Source organism: Triticum urartu, chromosome 4 (genome assembly GCF_003073215.2).
Source record: "Triticum urartu cultivar G1812 chromosome 4, Tu2.1, whole genome shotgun sequence".
Taxonomy (NCBI): Eukaryota; Viridiplantae; Streptophyta; class Magnoliopsida; order Poales; family Poaceae; genus Triticum; species Triticum urartu.
Window position 1 is genome coordinate 56,016,730 of NC_053025.1, and position 24,987 is coordinate 56,041,716.

Genomic DNA, 24,987 nt, shown 5'->3' on the forward strand with positions numbered 1-24,987 from the left:
CGTATTAGATGGCCTTAAGCCATATTTATTGTAATAAGTTCCCTTTTGAGACCTTCGATGTAATAAGTGTGTGATTGCTACTCTGTTATAAATCCTCGAGTACTGTGTGTGTCAGCATTACCGATCCAGGGATGACACTGAAGCATAGGGACTTGGCCGTTTGAGGTTGGGTCGCTACACCCTCCCATGCCATGGAGGCCATGGACCAGAGGGGAAACCCTTCTCCCATCTAGGGATAAGGTCAAGGAAGAATAAGAAGGAGGGGGGCTCTCTCCCCCTCGCTTCCGGTGGCGCCGGAACACCGCCGGGGGCCATCATCATCACCGTGATCTTCACCAACACCTCCGCCATCTTCACCAAAATCTCCATCCCCCTCCCCCATCTATCTATAATGGTCCACTCTCCCGCAACCCGCTGTACCCTCTACTTGAACATGGTGCTTTATGATTCATATTATTATCCAATGATGTGTTGCCATCCTATGATGTCTGAGTAGATTTTCGTTGTCCTATCGGTGGTTGATGAATTACTATGATTGATTTAATTTGCTTGTGGTTATGTTGCCGTCCTTTGTTGCCCATCATATGAGCGCGCGCGTGGATCACACCATAGGGTTAGTTGTATGTTGATAGGATTATGTATTGGAGGGCAAGAGTGACAGAAGCTTCAACCTAGCATAGAAATGGATGCATATGGGATTGAAGGGGGACCAATATATCTTAATGCCATGGTTGGGTTTTACCTTAATGAACATTAGTAGTTGAGGACGCTTGCTAATAGTTCCAATCATAAGTGCATAGAATTCCAAGTCAGGGATGACATGCTAGCAGTGGCCTCTCCCACATAAAACTCGCTATCGGTCTAGTAACATAGTCAATTGCTTAGGGGCAATTTCGCAACTCCTACCACCACTTTTCCACACTCGCTATACTAACTTTATTGTTTCTTTAATTAAACACCCCCTACTTTTTATTTACGTGCTCTTTATATTCTTGCAAACCTATCCAAAAACACCTACAAAGTACTTCTAGTTTTATACTTGTTCTAGGTAAAGCGAACGTCAAAGCGTGCGTAGAGTTGTATCTGTGGTCGATAGAACTTGAGGGAATATTTTTTCTACCTTTAGCTCCTCGTTGGGTTCGACACTCTTACTTATCGAAAGAGGCTACAATTTATCCCCTATACTTGTGGTTATCAAGACCTTTTTCTGGCGCCGTTGCCGGGGAGTCATAGCGTGGCGTGAATATTCTCGTGTGTGCTTGTTTGCTTTATCACTAAGTAATTTTTATTTGCTATTCTTAGTTGTTTTCTATCTTTAGTTATGGGTAGGAAACACAAAATACCAAAAAAATTAGTTGTACCTACTGAACTAGTGGTTGAAAAACCACTCAAAATCTATCACACTCCTGAAGCTTATTACTTGGATCATCTTCGATCCCTATGTGCTCGTGCTGAAACCCCAACTAGCTTAGTTGAGGGCAAATCTTTAGATGAGCATGCTTGTTATGTGCGACACCACATATCTGAAAAGGGGAAACATTTACTGGATCAAATTCATCATTTGCAATGCTATGCTTGGAATTTATGCGAAATATATGATATTACTTGTTGTTCTGAAGACCCTAAGAAACACCTTTCCTACCAATGTTTGTTTAGTGATAATGAATCGTATCTTCTTATGCTAAGGGTGTTTATAATTACTATGATGTTCAACAAATTAAAGATTTTGTTGCTTTTAAGTGTGCTTATGAAATTGCTTCTTTGATTGAAAAGTATGATGCTACTCTTTACAAATCTGAAAATTTTGCCATACTTAAATATTGTTATGATAATTATGCTTCTAATGCCTATGTTAAACCATATATTGAGGACTCCTCCGCTATCCAAGAAGAGACTAATATTTTGCAGGAGTCTATGGAAGAAGAAAGTAATGAAACTGTGAGCTCATTGGATGAAAAAGATGAGGAGGAGAGCGAAGAACAAAAGGAGGAAGAGCGGATTGATCACCCGTGCCCACCTTCTAATGAGAGTAACTCTTCAACTCATACATTGTTTAATTTCCCTTCATGCTTACCAAAGGATGAATGCTATGATGATTGTTATGATCCCGTTGATTCTTTTGAAATATCCCTTTTTGATGATGCTTGCTATGCTTGTGGCCAAGATGCCAATATGAATTATGCTTATGGAGATGAACTTGCTATAGTTCCTTACGTTAAACATGAAATTGCTGCTATTGCACCCATGCATGATAGTCCTATTATCTTTTTGAATTCTCCCAACTACACTATATCGGAGAAGTTTGCACTTATTAAGGATTATATTGATGGGTTGCCTTTTACCATTGCACATGATGATTATGATAAATATAATATGCATGTGCTTGCTGCTCCTACTTGCAATTATTATGAGAGAGGAACTATATCTCCACCTCTCTATGTTTCCAACACGAAAAATTGCAAGAAACTATTTATACTATGCATTGGCCTTTACTTTGTGTGCATGAATTGTTCTTTTATGACATGCCGATGCATAGGAAGAGAGTTAGAATTTGTTGTTTCATGATATGTTACTTTGTTCTCACTACTAAACGCCAAATCATTGTTAATTCAATTTGGCTTTGATATACCTTGGGATCCGGGTGGATTCATTACTTGAGCACCTTATGCCTAGCTTAATGGCTTTAAAGAAAGCGCTGCCTGGGAGACAACCCGGAAGTTTTAGAGAGCCATTTATTTCTTTTGAGTGCTTTTATATAGTTTAAAAACAAAAAATAAAGAGGGGAACCCAAAACTTTTCAAAAAGGAAAGTGAAAGTGAGAGAGACAAGCATTGTTAAAGTGGGGGAGCTCCTTGAACTTTGTTCATGCTCACGGAAACTTTGTGAATTTTTATTACAGAAACTTTTCAACAAAAATAATTATCCCCTTGTACAATTCCATTGTATTATAAAAATAACGTGCCAATGTTTGCCTTTAGGATGTTTACATTGCTTGTTGGTTTGTGCGGTGCAGGACAGAAACTTTGGCTGTAGTGCGTGATTTTACATTTTTTTACTGGAACGTCAAATGGTTCTGAAACTTTTTGCACTATCTTTCTATACAGATTGTTTATTTTTCCTAATTTTGGTAGAATTTTTGGAGTACCATAGGTATGGTGAATGTTCAGATTATTACAGACTGTTCTGTTTTAGACAGATTCTGTTTTTGATGCATAGTTTGCTTGTTTTGATGAAACTATCAATTTCTATCAGTGGATTAAGCCATGAAAAAGTTATATTACAGCAGCTATAATGCAAAAACAAAATATGAATTGGTTTTCAATAGTACTTAAAGTAGTGATTTGCTTTATTATACTAATGGATCTTACCGAGTTTTCTGTTGAAGTTTTGTGTGCATGAAGTGTTCGAAGATCGAGGAGGTCTCGATGTGAGAAGAAGGAAGAGAGGAAAGAGCTCAAGCTTGGGGATGCCTGAGGCACCCCAAGTAAATATTCAAGGAGACTCAAGCGTCTAAGCTTGGGGATGCCCCGGAAGGTATCCCATCTTTCTTCAACAAGTATCGGTATGTTTTCGGATTCGTTTTGTTCATGCGATATGTGCAATCTTGGAGCGTCTTTTGCATTTAGTTTTCACTTTTCTTTTATGCACCATGCTGGTATGATATAGTCCTTGGTTGATTTATAGAATTCTCTTTGCACTTCACTTATATCTTTTGAGTATGGCTTTATAGAATGCTTCATGTGCTTCACTTATATCTTTTGAAGTTTGGATTGCCTATTTCTCTTCACATAGAAAACCGCCATTTGTAGAATGCTCTTTTGCTTAACTTATATTTGTTAGAGCGTGGTCATATCTTTTGTAGAAAGAATTAAACTCTCTTGCTTCACTTATTTCTGTTTAGAGAGATGACAAGAATTGGTCATTCACATGGTTAGTCATAAAATCCTACATAAAACTTGTAGATCACTGAATATGATATGTTTGATTCCTTGCAATAGTTTTGCGATATAAAGATGGTGATATTAGAGTCATGCTTGTGGGTAGTTGTGGATTGTAGAAATACTTGTGTTGAAGTTTTTGATTCCCGTAGCATGCACATATGGTGAACCGTTATGTGATGAAGTCGGAGCATGATTTATTTATTGATTGTCTTCCTTATAAGTGGCGGTCGGGGACAAGCGATGGTATTTTCCTACCAATCTATCCCCCTAGGAGCATGTGCGTAGTACTTTGTTTCGATGACTAATAGATTTTGCAATAAGTATGTGAGTTCTTTATGACTAATGTTGAGTCCATGGATTATACGCACGCTCACCCTTCCATCATTGCTAGCCTCTTCGGTACCGTGCATTGCCCTTTCTCACCTCGAGAGTTGGTGTAAACTTCGCCGGTGCATCCAAACCTCGTGATACGATACGCTCTATCACACATAAGCCTCCTTATATCTTCCTCAAAACAGCCACCATACCTACCTATCATGGCATTTCCATAGCCATTCTGAGATATATTGCCATGCAACTTCCATCATCATCATATACATGACTTGAGCATTCATTGTCATATTGCTTTGCATGATCGTAAGATAGCTAGCATGATGTTTTCATGGCTTGTCCATTTTTTGATGTCATTGCTACGCTAGATCCTTGCACATCCCGGTACTCCGCCGGAGGCATTCATATAGAGTCATATCTTTGTTCTAGTATCGAGTTGTAATATTGAGTTGTAAGTAAATAAAAGTGTGATGATCATCATTATTAGAACATTGTCCCATGTGAGGTTATCAAAATAAAAGAGGCCAAAGAAGCCCTAATAAAAAAAGAGGCCAAATAAGCCCACAAAAAAACAAAAAAAAGAAAAAAATGAGAGAAAAAGAGAGAAGGGACAATGTTACTATCCTTTTACCACACTTGTGCTTCAGAATAGCACCATGTTCTTCATATAGAGAGTCTCTTGAGTTATCACTTTCATATACTAGTGGGAAGTTTCATTATACAACTTGAATTGTATATTCCAATGATGGGCTTCCGCAAATGCCCGAGGTCTTCATGAGCAAGCAAGTTGGATGCGCACCCACTTAGTTTCCAGTTTGAGCTTTCATACACTTATAGCTCTTAGTGCATCCGTTGCATGGCAATCCCTACTCCTCACATTGGCATCAATTGATGGGCATCTCCATAGCCCGTTGATTAGCCGCATCGATGTGAGACTTTCTCCCTTTTTGTCTTCTCCACACAACCTCCACCATCATATTCTATTCCACCTATAGTGCTATATCCATGGCTCATGCTCATGTATTGCGTGAAAGTTGAAAAGGTTTGAGAACATCAAAATTATGAAACAATTTCTTGGCTTGTCATCGGGGTTCTGCATGATTTGAATATTTCTATGGTGAAGATGGAGCATAGCCAGACTATATGATTTTGCAGGGATACCTTTCTTTGGCCATGTTATTTTGAAAATACATGATTGCTTTATTAGTATGCTTGAAGTATTATTGTCTTAATGTCAAATGATAGACTATTGCTTTGAATCACTAGTGTCTTAATATTCATGCCATGATTAGATATATGATCAAGATTATGCTAGTTATCATTCCACATCAAAAATTATCTTTTTTATCATTTACCTACTCGAGGATGAGCAGGAATTAAGCTTGGGGATGCTGATACGTCTCCGTCGTATCTATAATTTTTGATTGTTCCATGCCAATATTATACAACTTTCATATACTTTTGGCAACTTTTTATACTATTTTTGGGACTAACATATTTTTCCAGTGCCCAGTGCCAGTTCCTGTTTGTTGCATGTTTTTTGTTTCGCAGTAAATCCATATCAAACGGAGTCCAAACGGGATAAAAATTGATGGAGATTTTTTTGGAATATATGTGATTTTTGGGAAGAAAAATCCATGCGATATGATGCCCGAGGGGGCCACAAGGCAAGGGGGCGCGCCCTAGGGGGTCAGGTGCGCCCCGGGCCCTCGTGGACACCCCGTAAGGAGGTTGATGCCCTTCTTTCAGCGCAACAAAGCTAATATCCGGATAGAGATCATGTTAAAATTTTAGCCCAATCGGAGTTATGGATCTCCGGGAATATAAGAAACGATGAAAGGGTAGAATTTGAGAACGCAGAAACAGAGAGAGACAGAGAGACAAATCCAATCTCGGAGGGGCTCTCGCCCCTCCCATGCCATGGCGGCCATGGACCAGAGGGGAAACCCTTCTACCATCTAGGGAGAAGGTCAATGAACCCCCCTCGCTTCCGGTGGCTCTCCCCCCTCGCTTCCGGTGGCACCGGAACGCCGCCGGGGGCCATCATCATCACCGTGATCTTCACCAACACCTCCGCCATCTTCACCAACATCTCCATCACCTTCCCCCATCTATCTACAGCGGTCCACTCTCCCGCAACCTGCTGTACCCTCTACTTGAACATGGTTCTTTATGCTTCATATTATTATCCAATGATGTGTTGCCATCCTATGATGTCTGAGTAGATTTTCGTTGTCCTATCGGTGGTTGATGAATTACTATGATTGATTTAATTTTCTTGTGGTTATGTTGCTGTCCTTTGGTGCCCATCATATGAGCGCGCACGTGGATCACACCATAGGGTTAGTTGTATGTTGATAGGACTATGTATTAGAGGGCAAGAGTGACAGAAGCTTCAACCTAGCATAGAAATTGATGCATACGGGATTGAAGGGGGACCAATATATCTTAATGCTATGGTTGGGTTTTACCTTAATGAACGTTAGTAGTTGCGGACTCTTGCTAATAGTTCCAATCATAAGTGCATAGAATTCCATGTCAGGGATGACATGGTAGTAGTGGCCTCTCCCACATAAAACTCGCTATCGGTCTAGTAACATAGTCAATTGCTTAGGGACAATTTCGCAACTCCTACCACCACTTTTCCACACTCGCTATATTAACTTTATTGTTTCTTTAATTAAACAGCCCCTACTTTTTCTTTACGTGCTCTTTATATTCTTGCAAACATATCCAAAAACACCTACAAAGTACTTCTAGTTTTATACTTGTTCTAGGTAAAGCGAATGTCAAGCGTGCGTAGAGTTGTATCGATGGTCGATAGAACTTGAGGGAATATTTGTTCTACCTTTAGCTCCCCATTGGGTTCGACACTCTTACTTATCGAAAGAGGCTACAATTGATCCCCTATACTTGTGGGTTATCACACCCTGACGTCGTCGACGGCATCGAGCTTCCACAGTCGGAGGCGGAGTTCCACACCAACTCTGACAACCACTCCGGCGACGACTCCGACGACGACGGACAGCTGGTTAGTCATCTATACCCATTTATGTGTCAAATAGATCATAAGATTTCTCTGGTTACTCCTGCCTCCCCCCTTTTAAAATAGAAATCCTATGGTTATGTTCTCCCAATCCATGAAATCTGAGTAAGTTTCGTTAGATCCGTGTAGTGTATTGATTGTTTGAATGGTACAAGTGATAAGTTATTAGTTGTTTCATCTGTGCAAATGATTTCTGCTAATAATCCGACCAGGGTTAGTGTTCGTGCTAATAATTCCTAGCCAGGACTTGACAATTGATTTTGAATTACCTACATATGTTTGTGCCATTATTTTCTTCAATATTGGTCTGTACATAGACGACTGTGCTTAAAAATCGAACCATAATCTATGGATATGTATAAATAAATAGCCATAAATTCCTAATCCTACTTCACGACATGTAATCATTGATTTGATGCCAATTTTTTTACTATTTTTATAGGTGATGTCTGACGATGTGGATAGCGAGGATGAAGATGGCCAGAGGAGGTACAAGAGGCAAATCCTGAGGGAGCTTTATGCGGGAATGCATAACAGGCATATTAGGACCTGGAACGACGGCTATGGATACCCATTTGCAACCCAGAAGCTTCATGACGCGTATCTAAGTGTTCTGGCGCATGCAAGAGGACGGGCCATTGGCTCCTTCAAGAAGAAGTATTCTCACAGGGTGGCGCACTGCGCGTACACCGAGTACCTGGAGAATCTTCAGGATTGTGCCGGCATGTGAGATGAGACGTGTGATGGATCAAACTATGTACGCTTGAGTATGCTTAATGACGGTTGAACTATGCTTATGTACGTGTACGCTTATTATCTATGCCTGAGTATGTTAAATATTTGGTCAAAATTTGGTAAAAATTACAAAGGGGGACCAATAAACCAGGACGGAGGTAGTACGTCAATCACACATGGTTCCCAAAATTGGAACCGTGTGCAATGACTTTCATTTTGCCTGTTGTGTCAATCACACACGGTTCGCTCTAGCAAACTGTCGCCCCCAAAATTCTTTGTGGGACAGAAAACCCTCACCACCCAATTCAAAAAAGAAAAAAGAAAACCCTCACCATCCCCATGTCACAAAAGTCCTCACCATGCCCGCCACCCCCTCCGGCACGTTCCCCATTCACACCTGCACAAGATCCTCCGCATCTATGCCATGGCACTGCCTATCGCAGCGGTAAACACTTAGCTCACCGCCTGCCGGCGCCGCTAGGGCGCCGGCAAAGCCCATTGCATTTCTCCACTTCCGCTTGCTGCCGCTTATCGCCATCGAATTTCTCGACGCTACTCATGGTTGACCCAGCTCCGCTCAGTTGGGGAATCTGCCGTACTGAGGGTTCTTTCTCATGGATGACAAGGTAACTAATTTAATGAGATATCATCTCATCTCTTATCCCAATTCATCCGCCTCCTTTAATCACCCGGCAGAAATCACCGTGAATTCATTTTTATTCGAGCTGATTTGTGGGTTGTCTTTCATTCATAGAATGTACAGTGCGCCGAGACTTTAGGACTTTGCGACCTCCGCCAGAGATTCCATCTCACCGTACCAGATAACTTGAGGACGCGCGTGGTATGTTCAATCTCACCGTAAATCGGTTGGCATGGCCTACTTTCCCAAACATATTCTAAATATTGCTACATTTGGATAAAAGGTAACACATGCACCATATATGTCAAAGAGGATTTTACCCTCTTCTTTCTATATTAGGAAAATTAATGATGTATTGTCCTTTCGATTACTCTCATATTTCCATGACATCATGTTTACCCTATCTGTTTAATTATAGATTTTGTCCTTCGATTTCAACTGTTGTACAGTTCTTTCAATTTGGGCCCATATTTGCATGTTACCATATTTTCTTTAACAATCCTACCATTTTATGCAGAACATCCCTTGCTATGCAACAAATTTTGTAGTGCACAATTTTTCTCTTTACATAGATCAAGGCTCCACGGATGTCATACTACACACAAACCATGGATTTACAATCGTTGCTACTGTAAGACTTGATGAACGTGGTGACTCCTATTTTGGCACTGGCTTTTGGGAAGAAATTGCAAAGTTTTATGTACTGAAAGCTGGCACTAAAATTGCACTGCACATAAAAGGGCCTGATCATGAGATATATGCTAACTTCCCTGACAAAATCATCCATCCAGACTTTGTTCGAAGTAAGTTTTCTGCATGTTGACTTACCCAGCAATGTCAAATGAATTGTGTAGTATTTAAGCAACTAATTGTTATTCCCTTTTCTTACTACATTCCTACCTAATAACTTCTAGTTACCAATACACTTTTCTATTCCCCTGTTTTAACTAAATATTCCCTATACTCCCATTTCTATCAGAAAGCGCCGCTGACAAGGAGACTCCGGAGGTGGAGAACGGGGATGCCAACAAGCGGAGGTGGGGCGAGCTAGAACCGCAAGCGACTCCAGCAGGCCTAGACTTCATCAGCAGCCTCCCCGATGATATATTGAGAGTCATCATATCCCTCCTCCCAATCAAATATGGGGCGTGGACAACCGTCCTTTCCCGGCGGTGGTGCCCCCTATGGAACTCCAACCCCCTCGACCTCATCGACACCCACGAGCACTGCCATGGCTATCGCAAAAGCTTGGATGCGTTCTCCAAGATCCTCAACAGTCACCTTGGCCCAACCAAAGGCCTTAGAATGGGCAAGTTCCGTTCCAACGGCAAGGACCGAGCCAAGCTTGATGACTGGTTCCGATCCCCCGCCCTAGATCAGCTCGAGGAGATCACTTTTGATGATGGGCATATGCGGTCGCTGCTAACGTCCGCACTCCGCCTTGCGCCCACGCTGGGTGTCGCCAAATTTAGGAATTGCCATTTCCCCCCTTAATGACGCGCCCGCTCTTATGCTACCATGATTGAAGCACCTCGAGCTCGTCACCGTCTGCCTCTCAAATGGTGACATGGAGTGCCTTCTTCGTGGCTATACTGCACTCGAGTACCTTCGTCTTCAGGAGATCAATGGGTTGAGTACCTTCCACATCACCTCCATGACTCTTCGGACTATTTATGTGTGTTGCTGGTGCAGCATGAAGACATCACAAGATGTGTACCACGGTATGGTCATTGAGGACACACCTGCACTTGAGAGATTACTTGTAGTTGATCAAGAAGGTTCAACAAGAATCAATGTCATTTCCGGGCCGAAATTGACAGTGGTGGGCTACTCGTCTGACAAATACTCCGAACTTGTTATTGGATCCACACCCATTCAGGTACAACAACCGCCTTCTACCTCTCCTTCTACAAATTAACATTATTTCTATTTTTTAAGATGTTTGTTCGTCTGTCATTCAAAAAATGATTCTGACAAGCTTGACCCCAAAACTGTGCACAGTGAAGGTCTTGGCACTAGAATCTATCGGCCCCAACCTGGAGCAAGTTGTCAGTTTCCTGAGACGCTTTCCGTGCCTGGAGAAGCTATATATTGAGGTGATGTTCCTTTCCTGTTAAATGTTAACCATAAGGGAGTTCAATTTGTGACACCTTTTTCCAAGTTTACAATGACAATGTACTACGATTTCTGAAGGTTCTTTTGGAGGATTTCAATACATACATGTCCCCCCCCCCGCCATATGATTACAGTCAATAAGTATTTCTCCTTTGGATTCATCTGTACTAGTTTTCTTAGGGAACTTTTCATCCACTCCAACCTCTTGTGAAGAAGGCTACATTTTTCTAGAATGTAATCAAAATCCCATGTTAATCATGTCAGATTGAAGATGGCATGTTAGTGCATTTTACAAATCCTGCAAACCAAATAGGCCTGCAGTAATGTTCAAAACTGCATGTAGGCACTAACACGTTTTCTTATTTTTTAGATAAGATTAGGCCCAGTGGTGGATAATGTGATATAATATAACAATCACGTCGAATGACTAGATCCATATCTCTCAGAAATTACTTTGAACTCCTACCGAGGGACCTTACCGGAGATTATATCCGCCAGGTTCTTTGTTCTCAGAGCAAGGGTGCTAAAGGAAATGAGGTTTACCCTACATTTATTTCGCAAAAATGAATGGTTTGTTGATCAGCGTCGCCTGTGGCAGACTGGAGTAGGCTCCAAAAATGCTGAATTTCATTTTGGAACTTCAGATGACAGAGTAATCAGAAGTCATCGTGTCAACCCCATACATGACTTCTCAGTGGCTGGCCCCTTTGCAAAAATTGTGAGGTTTCGAAACCAGACTTAGAAGCGGTGATATTAGTTTGAACCTCTATGATATCCATGTTCAGCAGATCAACGCGAGCGTTTGCAGCTGATGAGCTGAATTTCATTTCTAATATCAGTATGGACCTTGTAATCTTCGAATTCGATCCATATAACTCTGGAATTTGAACCTTGTAACACTTCAAGCTTTTGTGGTACAATCGTTGAAATGGCATCGTATGAGACTCGTATATTTCTAGCACTATTTTAACCTTAATATGCAATGGTCTTAGATTTTATTAACCATTCTCGAATCAGTTTACCTTGTCGATATCATAGCACACGATCTGTATAGCTAACTCGACTGCGATCTTCGACGTTATTGCACACAACTGATTTCTTCCACCGTGTGCACTGTAGAGCGCAGAATTAATTATCGCACTCGAGTGTCCATCATCACCTTTCTGTGTAACTTTGACCTCATCACCCATGGGTAAACTTATGATCGAAGTCATTCCACACACTTTGTTTTTACAAAGCTTTTTCCCAATAAACGCCCACGATTTGTCCCTCTTCTAGCCGACACGTGGCCAAACTAGCTGGGCGGGAAGCTTGCGTGGTAAACAACACGGTAGCGCAGGAACAGGCTCTTCGAGCCCATGCCTGGGGTGCGGTGTTGTCAAGCGTGCACTGGATTCTGGAATCCTCCACTACGAACGCTGTGACAAGACATGACGATTATAGGCCGACCAGCCCCCATTTATTACAGCGGCCATTTAACCTACCCTTGTGTCTCTTCAACCTTTCGATCGCGCCCACCATTGCAAGCACACACACCACAAGAAATTCTTAGAGGGTATCCTGCGTGGCTCCAATGGCGCTCTGAGCGGCTGCCGACGACGAGCATGAGTTCACCATGCGTGCCGTGGTGGACACCCACAGAAGGTTCATGGACCTCTCGGTGGTGTACACCAACGACCCGGTCTGGGCAGAGCACTCCATCCACATCATGGAGCTGTTGCTTGCCGAGGAGAAGTACAAGGTGGTCGGGTTCAACCTCGAGTACACCCGCGCTCGTGCCGGGTCTCATCCCAAGGTGCCGTCACCCAGATGTGCGTGCGCCACCACATCCTCGTCTACCACTACTGCCTAGCCACAAGGCCTTGCGAGCGTTTCGCCAGGTTTGTCAATAGCCCCCACTACATGTTCGCTATGGTGGACATCACCAACGATGTATATGCCTCAATCCATGGCCTTACCAAAATACTTACACATGAAGAACATACCACAAGGAAAACCCATTGAAGAACACCTCATGAATATTGATTGATTGATAATATGTCTTACAATAGTTGCTTGATGTGATACATGATTACAAAGTAAGGCTAGATGGATGAGTGCTACGGTGGTGGATATGGTGGCATCTAAGGAGATGGGAAATGGCGGCGCCTAGGGTTCCTGATGAGGATGAAGGTCTCGATGTTTTTTGTGTATGTTCTGCTGCTCTCATAGCATGCGGCCTTTAATATAGTCTGTTCAGGTGGATCAAGTGGTGCCTTTGGAAGTCCATATATCAGTGGGCATACGAGCATGTGCGGTCATATGGAACGTCGTCGTTTGCTCTATCTTCTCTGGTGCACCTCCCACTTGATCACCTCTATGTCCTCTTTACTTCTTCCCATATATTAACTTGATTTCGTCAATAACTTGATCCCAAGCATAAATAACTTTCTTGTGACAAAAAGCTCTCTGGTAAAACTAACGTAGTTATTTATTTATCTAAGCAAGCCCTAGCCTTTATTTACATGTTCTTTCTTATCTTGCAAACCGATCCTATCACACCTACAAATTACTTCTAGTTTCATGCTTGTTCTAGGTAAAGCAAGCGTAAAGTATGCGTAGAGTTGTGTTGCTGGTCGTAAAGTATGAGGGAATATTTTTTCTACCTTTAACTCCTCGTTGGATTCGATACTCTTACTTATCGAGAAAGGCTACAATTGATCCCCTATACTTGTGGGTTATCAAGACCTTTTTCTGGTGCCGTTGTAGGGGAGCAATAGCGTGGGGTGAATATCCTTGTGTGTGCTTGTTTGCTTTATCACTAAGTAGATTTTATTTTCTGTTCTAAGTTATTCTCTATCTTTAGTTATGGACATGGGACACGAAATACCAAAAAATAGGTGTACTTGCTACTCATGGAGATAGGGAACCTCCTAAAACCCTTGATACTCGTTATGTGAAAAATATTGAACACTACTTTGATAATCCTGAGAAAACCCCGTTCAACTTGATGATGGGAGACACGTTGGATCAACGTGGATACCTTAGGGATTATCGCTTGACTCAAAAAGGGAAACTCTTATGGGATCAAATTGAAATGTTGCATTAGTATGCTTGGAATTTATGCTTGAGATATGATTATACTTGTTGCTCTAGGAGGAAGGCTCCACACCTTCCCTTTTCATGTAAATTTAATGATAATGAAACCTTGGATTCTTATGCTAATGGTATATATGATTACTGTGATGTGGAACAAATAGAAGAATTCGCTGCTTTTAAGGGTGCTTTTGAAAATGAATCTTTGTTTGAAAAGTTTGAAGGTTTTGATGATGCTGTTTACAGAGCTGAAAATTATGCTATACTTAAATATTCCTATGAGAATTATGAATATAATGTCGATAATAATGAGTTTATTGAGAAAGTCACTGCTGTCTAAGAAGAGACTAATATTTTGCAGGAATCTATATATGGAAGAAGAAATTGATAACACTGTGAGCTCATTGGATGAACAAGGTGACGAGGAGAGCGAAGAACAAAAGGAGGAAGAGCGGATTAGCTACCCGTGCCCACCTTCTAATGAGAGTAACTCTTCAACTCATACATTGTTTAATTTGTCTTCGTGCTTATCGAAGGATGAATGCTATGATAATTGCTATGATCCCTTGGTTGCGGCCATGATGCCAATACGAATTATGCTTATGGAGATGAACTTGCTATATTTTCTTATGTTAAGAATGAAATTGTTGCTATTGCACCCACACATGATAGTCCTATTATCTTTTTGAATTCTCCAAACTACACTATATTAGAGAAGTTTGCACTTATTAAGGATTATATTGATGGGTTGCGTTTTACTACTACACGTGATGATTTTGATGAATATAATATGCATGTGCTTGCTGCTCCTACTTGAAATTATTATGAGAGAGGGACTACATCTCCGCCTCGCTATGTTTCCAATACGATAAAATTGTGAGAAACCGCTTATTCTATGTATTGGCCTTTACTTGGTGTGCATGAATTGTTCTTTTATGACACGCCGATGCATAGTAGAGAGTTAGACTTCGTCATTGCATGATATATGTTGCTTTGTGCTCACTACTAAATTAAAAATCATTGTTAATTCAAATTGTCTTTGATATACCTTGGGATCCGGGTGGGTCCATTACTTGAGCACTTTATGCCTAGCTTAATGGCTTTAAAGAAACTGCTGCCAGGGAGACAACTCGGAAGTCTTGGAGAGTCATTTTATTCTGTTGTGTGCTTTTAAAAAAGTTTAAAAACAAAAAATATAGAGGGGAACCTAAAAAATTTCAAAAATAAAAGTGAAAGTAAGAAAGACGAGCACCGTTGAAGTGGGGGAGCTCCTTCAACTTTGTTCATGCCCGTGTGCAAATATTGAATTACGGAAACTTTTCAAAAATAATAATTATCCCTTGTACAAATCCATTGTATTATAAAAATAATGTGCCAAGATTTTCCTTTAGGATGATTAGATTGCTTGTTTGGTATGTGCAGTGCAAAAATAGAAACTTTGGCTGTAGTACATGATTTTTCATTTTTTACTAGAATGCCAAAAGTTTCTGAAATTTCCACACAGTACTGCTATACAAATTGTTTATTTTTTCCTAACTTTTCAGAATTTGTTTGGAGTTACATAAGTATGGTCAATATTCCGATTACTATAGACTGTTCTATTTTGACAAATTCTGTTTTTGATGTATTGTTTTGCGTGTTCTGATGAATCTATGGATTGTATCGGTGATATAAGCCATGTGAAGTTAGAGTACAGTAGTTATAATGCAAAAATAAAATATGAAATGGGTTTGCAACAATACTTAAAATAGTGATTTTTTATTATACTAACGGATCTCATGAGGGTTTTGTTAAGTTTTGTGTGATTGAAGTTTTCAAGTTTTGGGTGGGATCACGATGGATGAAGGAATAAGGAGTGGCAAGAGACTAAGATTGGGGATGGCCGAGGCACCCCAAGGTAATATTCAAGGACTCCCAAGCAACTAAGCTTGGGCATGCCCCAAAAGGCATCCCCCTTTCTTCTAACGACAATCGGTAATTTTACTTGGAGCTATATTTTTATTCGTCACATGATATGCGTAAATTCTTGGAGCATCGCGTGCTTTTTATTTTTCTTTTAATAATTCACCATGCTGGTATGAGATAGTACTTGGTTGATTTATAAAATATTCTTTGCACTTCACTTATATCTTTTGAGTATGGCTTTATAGAATAATGCTTCATGTGCTTCACTTATATCATTTGAGGATTGCCTGTTTCTCTATGCATAGAAAACCGCCATTTGTAGAATGCTCTTTTGCGTCACTTATATTTGTTAGAGTGTGGGCATATCTTATGTAGAAAGAATTAAACTCGCATGCTTCACTTATATCTATTTAGAGAGTTGACATGAATGGGTCATTCACATGGTTAGTCATTAAATCCTACATAAAACTTTGGAGATCACTGAATATGATATGTTTGATTCCTTGCAATAGTTTTGCGATATAGAGATGGTAATATGTGGGAGGTACTCCCTCTGTCTGAAAAAGATTTTCCCAAGTTTGTGCCTCAAATGGATGTATCTAGCACTAACCTGGTGCTAGATACATCCATTTGAAGGACAAGCTTTTCGGATGGAGGGAGTACTAGTGAATGATTGTGGTTTAGTAAGAATATTGGTGTTAAGGTTTGTGATTCCCGAAGCATGCACGTATGGTCTCTCGTTATGCGATGATATTGGAGCATGATTTATTATTGATTGTCTTCCTTATGAGTGGCATCGGGACAAGCGATGGTCTTTTCCTACCAATCTATCCCCCTAGGGGAATGCGTAGTAGTACTTTACTTCGAGGGCTAATAAACTTTCGGACTAAGTATGTGAGTTCTTTATGACTAATGTGAGTCCATGGATTATACACACTCTCACCTTTCCGCAATTTGCTATCCTCTTCGCTACCGCGCATTGCCCTTTCTCACATCGAGAGTTGGTGCAAACTTCGCCGGCGCATCCAAACCCCGTGATACGATATGCTCTATCACACACAACCCTCATTATATCTTCCTCAAAATAACCACCATACCTACCTATTATGGCATTTCCATAGCCATTCCGAGATATATTTCCATGCAACTTCCATCATCATATACATGACTTGAGCATTCATTGTCATATTGCTTTGCATGATCGTAAGATAGCTAGCATGATATTTTCATGGCTTGTCCATTTTTTTTGATATCTTTGCTATGCTAGATCATTGCACATCCTGGTACACAGTCAGAGGCATTCATATAGAGTCATCATGTATTAGTTTTATTGAGTTGTAATATCGAGTTGTAAGTAAATAAAAGTGTGATGATCATCTCACAAGTTGGGTTGAGACTCCAGACTTAAAAATAAAATAAAAGAGGCCAAAGATCCCAAAATGAAAAAGAGGCTAAAGAGCCCACAACAAAAGAAAGAAACAAAAGCAAAAAAGAGAGATGGGGCAATGCTACTATCCTTTACCACACTTGTGCTTCAGAGTAGCACCATGTTTTTCATATAGATAGTCTCCTATGTTGTCACTTTCATATACTAGTGGAAAATTTTCATTATAGAACTTGGCTTGTATATTCCGATGATGGGCTTCCTCAAATGCCCGAGGTATTCATGAGCAAGCAAGTTGGATGCACACCTACTTAGTTTTCAGTTTGAGCTTTCATACACTTATAGCCCTTAGTGCATCCATTGCGTGGCAATCCCTACTCCTCGTATTGATATCAGTTCATCTCCATAGCCCGTTGATCCACCTAGTTAATGCGAGACTTTCTTCTTTCTCCTATTGATCCTTACCACCGCATTCTCTTCCACCCATAGTGCTATATCCATGGCTCATGCTCATGTATTGAGTGAATTTGAAAAAGCTGAAGCGCGTTACAAAGTATAAATCAATTGCTCAGCTTGTCATCAGCGTTGTGCATGATAAATATTGTGTGTTAAGAAGATGGAGCATGACAAGACTATATGATTTTGTAGGGATACTGTTCTTTAGCATTGATATTCGAAAGACATGATTGTTTGTTGGGATGCCTGTGTCTTGATGTATCTATGTCAAATTATATACTATTGCTTTGAATCACTCGTATCTCAATATTCATGCCATTACTAGATTATATGATCAAGATTATGCCAGGTAGCATTCCACATCAAAAATTATCTTTTTTATCATTTACCTACTCGAGGACGAGCAGGAATTAATCTTGGGATGCTGATACGTCTCCGTCGTATCTATAATTTTTGATTGTTTCATGCCAATATTCTACAACTTCCATATACTTTTGGCAAAATTTTATATTATTTTTGGGACTAACATATTGATCTAGTGCCCATTGACACTTCCTGTTTGTTGCATGTTTTTTGTTTCGCAGAATATCCATACCAAACTGTAGGAACGAAGTATGTCTACCAGAGGGGGGGGGGATGAATGGGTTTTTTAAAATTTCTTCAAAAATCTCAAAACTCTCGGAACCCTGTAGCAGAATGAATGAAAGACAAACTACAACAAGCTAAAACTAAGTACCGAATGGAAACTAAACATGCATCAAGATAAAACACATGAAGGAAAACATGTCGAATATAAACATAGGTAGAAGAGATAACCAGTGATGCTCGATGGTGATAGGGTATTTGTTCGACCAGTTCGTCCTTCTGCATAAGGACTATGTCTGGTTGGAGGGGCTGTGACTTAACACGGAGGATAAACTCTCTTCACCCTATTCTCCTCAACAATCTATTCATCAACCGATGCTGATCACTCGTGGTAGATACTTGAGGTGATCTCCGAAACTTTACAAACTTCTTCTTCGAGAACCACAATCACTCTTGGTCTCTGAAGAAACTGACACCTAACCGTCTAGAGAGTTTGCAGCTCTCAAGAGTAATAGGCGGAGCATACCAGACTTAGATTCGAGTGATGTTGAACCACTATCTAATTCTTCGGATCTAGGGGTTTTGATCTCGGTGGATTTTAAACTCAAATCTCTCAGAGAGGGGGTTGCTCAACAATCTTCTTAGAATCAAACGGAGCGGCCACCAGACAAAGCCGGTGTGGGGTGGCTATTTATAGCTGCGGCCTTTCCTGATGGGAAAAGACCATTTTGGACACGCGGTCTAGCCAATGGCCAATTGACATGTTCACAATGGTCGGATTTTGGAGCAATGGTAACATTACTTGAGGAACAACTAATGCTAACTCCTCAGTCAGAGACAAATCTCTCAGAGCGAAGAAGATCACAGTCTCTTGCTGGCAAGTATTTGCTCAAAACACAAAGAAATTTCTCTCACAACTTTCATAGGATTTGGGTTTAGCATCAGAGAATCAAAGTTTCAAACGCTACACCCCTCTTAATAGTACGGTGGTCCTATGACTCAATAAAGAGAAGAAGAACAACGAAATAAATGCTACGTATTTACTTCGTCTTCAATCTGCTCGGACGCAGTCATCTTCCTTGGACAGACACCGAATCAATTGCTTCACTTCAGAAAATTTTGAGGGTTCACTCTTGTCATCATGTTCTTCGGTGATAACCTTCACTACATGCAGGGAGATTATCTTTGTTTTTTACATCAAACTCCTCGTGATCTCTGGGACCTGTTACTCTGTGTGCACTAGCAAAAAAATAAGTCCCATACTGTTTATGTCAACAAACTCCAAAACATAAGGGGGCTATCATTGCACCAACAATCTCCCCCCTTTTGGACGGTTGTTGACAAAACAGATAATCATCAAAGTGAAGATAGATAAGTGAAAAGTAATTCGAACAAGAGTGAATTAGCGTTACATGGCTTGATGATGAAATATACCCCCTAGATATATGCAGGGTTAATGATATGAGATAAAATTCTCTTACAAGCAGGATTAGAAGCTCCATAAGAGGGCAGTGAACGCAGTTGAGCCGGCGGTTCCCCATTACTTACGATGGTCTGAACATCCTATTCTCTAGAGCCGTGAGGATCACCCGCCCCGGGTTGATAATCCGGGCCACTTGGCTCTGGTGGTGGCGCCTCAGGTTGGAGGGCACAGATTCACTAAGGTACTCATGGATGGGGGAAGTAGTATCAATATTCTGTATTATGAAACTTTTCGTCGCATGAGCTTGACTGACAAGGACCTTAAGCCGTCGAACACTGTTTTTCATGGCGTGGTGCTTGGTAAGTCGGCATATCTGGTGGGCAAAATATCTTTGGGAGTGGCTTTTGGTGATGATCATGATTCCAGGTCTGAGACGTTGACTTTTGAGGTGGTTAAAATCAAGAGCCCTTATCATGCTCTGTTTGGACGGACGGCTTATGCTAAATTCATGGCGAGGCCTTGTTATGTTTATTTGCAGCTTAAGATGCCGGGTCACAAGGGCACTATCACAGTGCATGGAAGCCGGAAGATAGCTTTGGAGTGTGAACAAGGTGATGCTACTTATGCTGAGTCTGTCTGTGCAACAGAGGAGTTGAAATTTTATAAAGATAATGTTGACCTGACATATATGACATCTTTAAAGAAGCCAACGACGGAGCATGATACTTAGTTGAAATTTAAGTCGGCAGATGACACTAAGCTAGTTGACTTTGTTCCTGGCGATTCTTCCAAGCAGTTTAGTATCAGTGCTAATCTGGATCAGAAATAGGAAAGCAAGCTCATCAAGTTCATCCGTGAGAACCGGGACATCTTTGCATGGAAACCTTCAGACATGCCAGGTGTACCGAGGGAACTCGCTGAGCACACTCTCAATATTGATCCAAAGTTTAAACTAGTCAAGCAATTCCTTCGCCGTTTTAATGAAGAGAGGCGCAAGGCCATTGGTGAAGAAGTGGCCCGACTCTTGGCGGCTAGATTTATTGTTGAAGTTTTTCATCCGGAGTGGTTGGCTAACCGGGGGCTGGTACTTAAGAAAAATGGTACTTAGCGTATGGGTGTGGATTACACAGACCTAAACAAGGCCTGTCCGGCTGATCCTTTTGCTCTCCCCCGTCAGATCATTGATGCTACGGCGGGTTGTGTGCGGTTGAGCTTTTTGGATGCTTATTCTGGTTATCATCAGATCAAGATGGAAGTTATGGACCAGGAGAAGACATCCGTCATCACTCCTTTTGGAGCCTTCTGTTATGTATCTATGCCTTTTGGGCTCAAGAGTGCCCAGGCGACTTACCAACAGTGTGTGCAAAATTGCCTTCACGATCAGATTGGGTGCAATGTCCATGCTTATGTGGATGATGTTGTGGTGAAATCTAGGAAGAAGGAAACCTTGATAGATGATTTGAAAGAGACCTTTGACAATCTCCGGATCTACAAGATGATGCTTAACTCGGCCAAGTGTGTCTTTGGCGTACCAGCAGGCAAACTCTTACGCTTTCTGGTTTCTGAACAGGGTATTGAAGCTAACCCAGAGAAAATAAAGGCTATCACTTCCTTGACTAAACCGGCATGTATCAATGATGTTCAGCATCTGGCGGGTCGTATTGCGGCCTTAAGCTAGTTCATAAGTCGGTTGGGTGAAAAAGCTATCCCTCTGTACCAGATGATGAAGAAGACAACTCACTTTGCCTGGAGTGATGCTGCTGATCAGGCGTTTGAGGCCTTGAAGAAACAGTTAGCTGAGCCGCCGGTTCTTGCTGCTCCCATTGATAAAGAGCCTTTGTTGTTATATGTGGCTGCCAATAGCCGAGCTGTCAGCGTGGTAATTGTGGTGGAAAGGAAGGAGTCAGGAAAGGAATATCCGGTTTAGCGGCCGGTTTATTACATCAGTGAGGTGCTCATTGAGTCCAGGAAGAGGTATCCACATTGGCAGAAGCTAGTGTATGGGATGTTCATGGCTATTCGAAAGCTCAAGCAATATTTTCTGGGTCATCCCATCACTGTGGTTAGCTCTGCTCCTCTAGGGGATATTATTCAAAACAAAGAAGCCACAAGTTGGGTAGGCAAGTGGGCCATTGAACTTGGACCCGATGGTTTGAAGTATATGCCTCGCACAGCCATCAAGTCTCAAGCACTTGTGGATTGCATCAATGGTTGGATAGAGCTGCAGATGCCTGAGGAGAAGCCGGATAGCACATATTGGATTATTCACTTCGATGGATCCAGGCGGTTGGAATACTCGGGGTTGGAGTTATCTTGACTTCCCCATGAGGTGATAAATTTTGTTATGTTTTAAGGTTGATGTTCCCTTGTACTAACAATGCAGCTGAGTATGAGGCCTTGCTCCATGGTCTTTGGATGGCTAAGGAGATGAACTTAAGCCAGGTGAGGTGTTTGGTGACTCAGATTTGGTAGCTTTGCAAGTTTCATGCACTTGGCATTCTAAGGACCCACTCATGGCGGCTTATTGCCGAGAGGTTGATGCTATTGCTAGTCACTTCAAGGGCTATCAAGTGGAGCATGTTGATCGAAAGAAAAACGAGGCGGCTGATGCTTTAAGCCGGTTGGGATCCCAGCGTAAGCCGGTGCCACCCAATATTTTCCTTTATATTCTGCACAATCCTTCAGTCAAACTTCCTACAGAGGAAGATCTTGCTATTCCTGACCCGGAGGCACAACTACTGGCGGCTCTTCATGCTATTCCTGATTGGACAGTTCCATATTTGGCGTATATGACCCGGGGCTAGTTACCTGAAGATGAAACTTTGGCCAGGCAGATAACCCGGCGGTCTAAGTCAATGATGTTGTCAATGGAGAGTTGCATCATCGCAGTTTACGGGGGCGTTTCAATGTTGTGTCTCTCCTAAAGAAGGTCGTGAGATCCTACGACAGATTCATGAAGGAGATTGTGGTCATCATGCCGGCTCTAAGTCTCTCATGGCCAAGGCTTTTCATCATGGATTTTATTGGTTGACGGCTCACGCTGATGCAGAGGATTTGGTCAGTAAATGTGATGGTTGTCAGAAATTCTCAAGACGAGCTCACGTGTCGGCTCAAGAATTGAGGATGATTCCAATTGCTTGGCCGTTTGCAGTCTGGGGGCTGGATATGGTGTGGCCTTTCAAAAGGTACAAGGATAAAAGACCCACCTTTTGGTGGCGGTTGACAAATTCACAAAGTGGGTTGAAGCAGAGCCGGTTAGTAAGTGTGACGCGGCCACAACGGTTCAATTCATCAAAAAGGTGATATTTCGTTTCGGTTTTCCCCACAACATTATAACAGATAATGGCACCAATCTATCCAAGGGTGCTATGAAAGAGTTTTGTCAACGAGAGCATATTCGACTTGATGTGTCATTAGTGGCTCACCCCTAGTCCAATGGTCAAGCTGAGAGAGCCAATCAAGAAATTTTGAGAGGCATCAAGCCCCGGCTTATTGTTCCTTTGCAGAGGACACCGGGTTGTTGGGAGGAGGAGTTACCCTCAGTGTTATGGAGCATCAATACCACCCCAATAGATCTACGGGTTACAAGCCTTTCTTCATGGTTTATGGAGAGAGGCGGTTCTCCCTAGTGACATCCGTCACGATTCGCCTCGCGTGGCGGCTTGTGTTGAAGCTGATAATGAAAAAGCATGTTAGGATGCTATTGACCTATTGGATGAGGAGCGTGACCATGCGGAGGCTCGTTTGGCAATTTACCAGCAAGATCTGCGCCATTATCATAGCCGCCAGGTTAAAACCAGGACCTTTCAGGAAGGCGATTTGGTGCACCGGCTTATCCAGGATCAAACTGATATGCACAAACTATCCCCGCCTTGGGAAGGACCCTTTGTGGTCAGCAAAAATCTGAACAATGGGTCATACTACCTTATCGATGTTCGAGACTAAAAGGACTCATGCACGTCGGAGGAGGAGACCCGTCGACCGTGGAATATTGCTCATCTTCGGCCTTATTACACCCGAGCCACTGGCTCTTGTGATGTACATATTTTGACAATGTATATATTATGATGAATATAATAAAGCAGGCATCCCTGCTAAGTCAGGGCCTCTGTCATTTCATTTCTGAGAATAATGAGTCTTTATTGTCACTTCATATGATCACTTGGGGGCTTCTTGCTCATTGAGCATAGCTATGACTACCCTCTTGATCCGGCTTGTATGCCATAGTTACCAAATACTTGGGGGCTACCTACTCATTGAGCATAGCTATGACTACCCTGCTGATCCGGCTTGTACGCCTGGAATGAAATATTACTTGGGGGCTCTTGTTAATGGACAGAGCTTTGTTGACCCTTGTAATAGGCTTGGACGCCTGGTGTATTCACCAAAAAAATCCGGGTTATCCTGCCTTTTTAAGTCGGCCACTCCGCCTAGGTAATCCTGGAATAACTCACCGTACTCTTGATAGTCAATCTTATAAAGACTCTGAACTTGTCAAAGTTAAAACGGCGATTGGTCATGTGAGGCCCGGCTTACAAGGTTTGAATGAAGGTTTAACTCAGTGGCCGTGCGGCCCTTGAAATCACTTGACTTTAAGGCTTGGCAGCCTATGAAAGCCTTGTTTTTTGATTTCTATTTGATTTGGACATTTTTGAGGTTCATCTCTTATGACATGTTAATGCATGATTGAAAACCGACGAGGGCTATGTTGCCTTATGGTTCATACGTGGATCTATCCGGAGTTTATTAAACCGGCCTGGCTTTGGACTTTAAGTCACCAGTGTATGATGATTTTTTGCTTTGAATACTGGCTCTAAGTTTTGGGCTGATTACCCCTTCCTGCATATGGCATCTTGAGCCGACAATATGAATCAATTGAACAGGGCGTTGTGCTCTCAATCCTTGAGTTGTAACCCTTACTACACAGGTACGATAAGCCGACAGTGTGAGCAAATATCACATGTATGATATTTTGTTATGATTATATGAGGTTGTGATTAAACCGGCCCTGGTTATGGACTATTATAGTCACTAGTGGTTTTTATATGGGGTATTGTGACCGGCCCTGGGGTAAACTGCCAGGGCACTTGTGATCTGTTTTGTGTGCAGGACAAATGATAAAACTGACCTGCATATTGATAATATGATGAGCATAAGTGGCAGATCTTCAAATGATGGATCAGCGGTATTATGCAAGCAAAACTTGCACGATGGCACGACAGATCAGAGTTATCCTATTACATAGCTCCATGAGCTCAAGTGACTTAAGTGTTTTTGCTGCTGAAAATTGAGAACCGTCCAGCTGATTACACTAGTGCGCGTTGGTCCTAAACAAACGTTTTTTAACCCCTT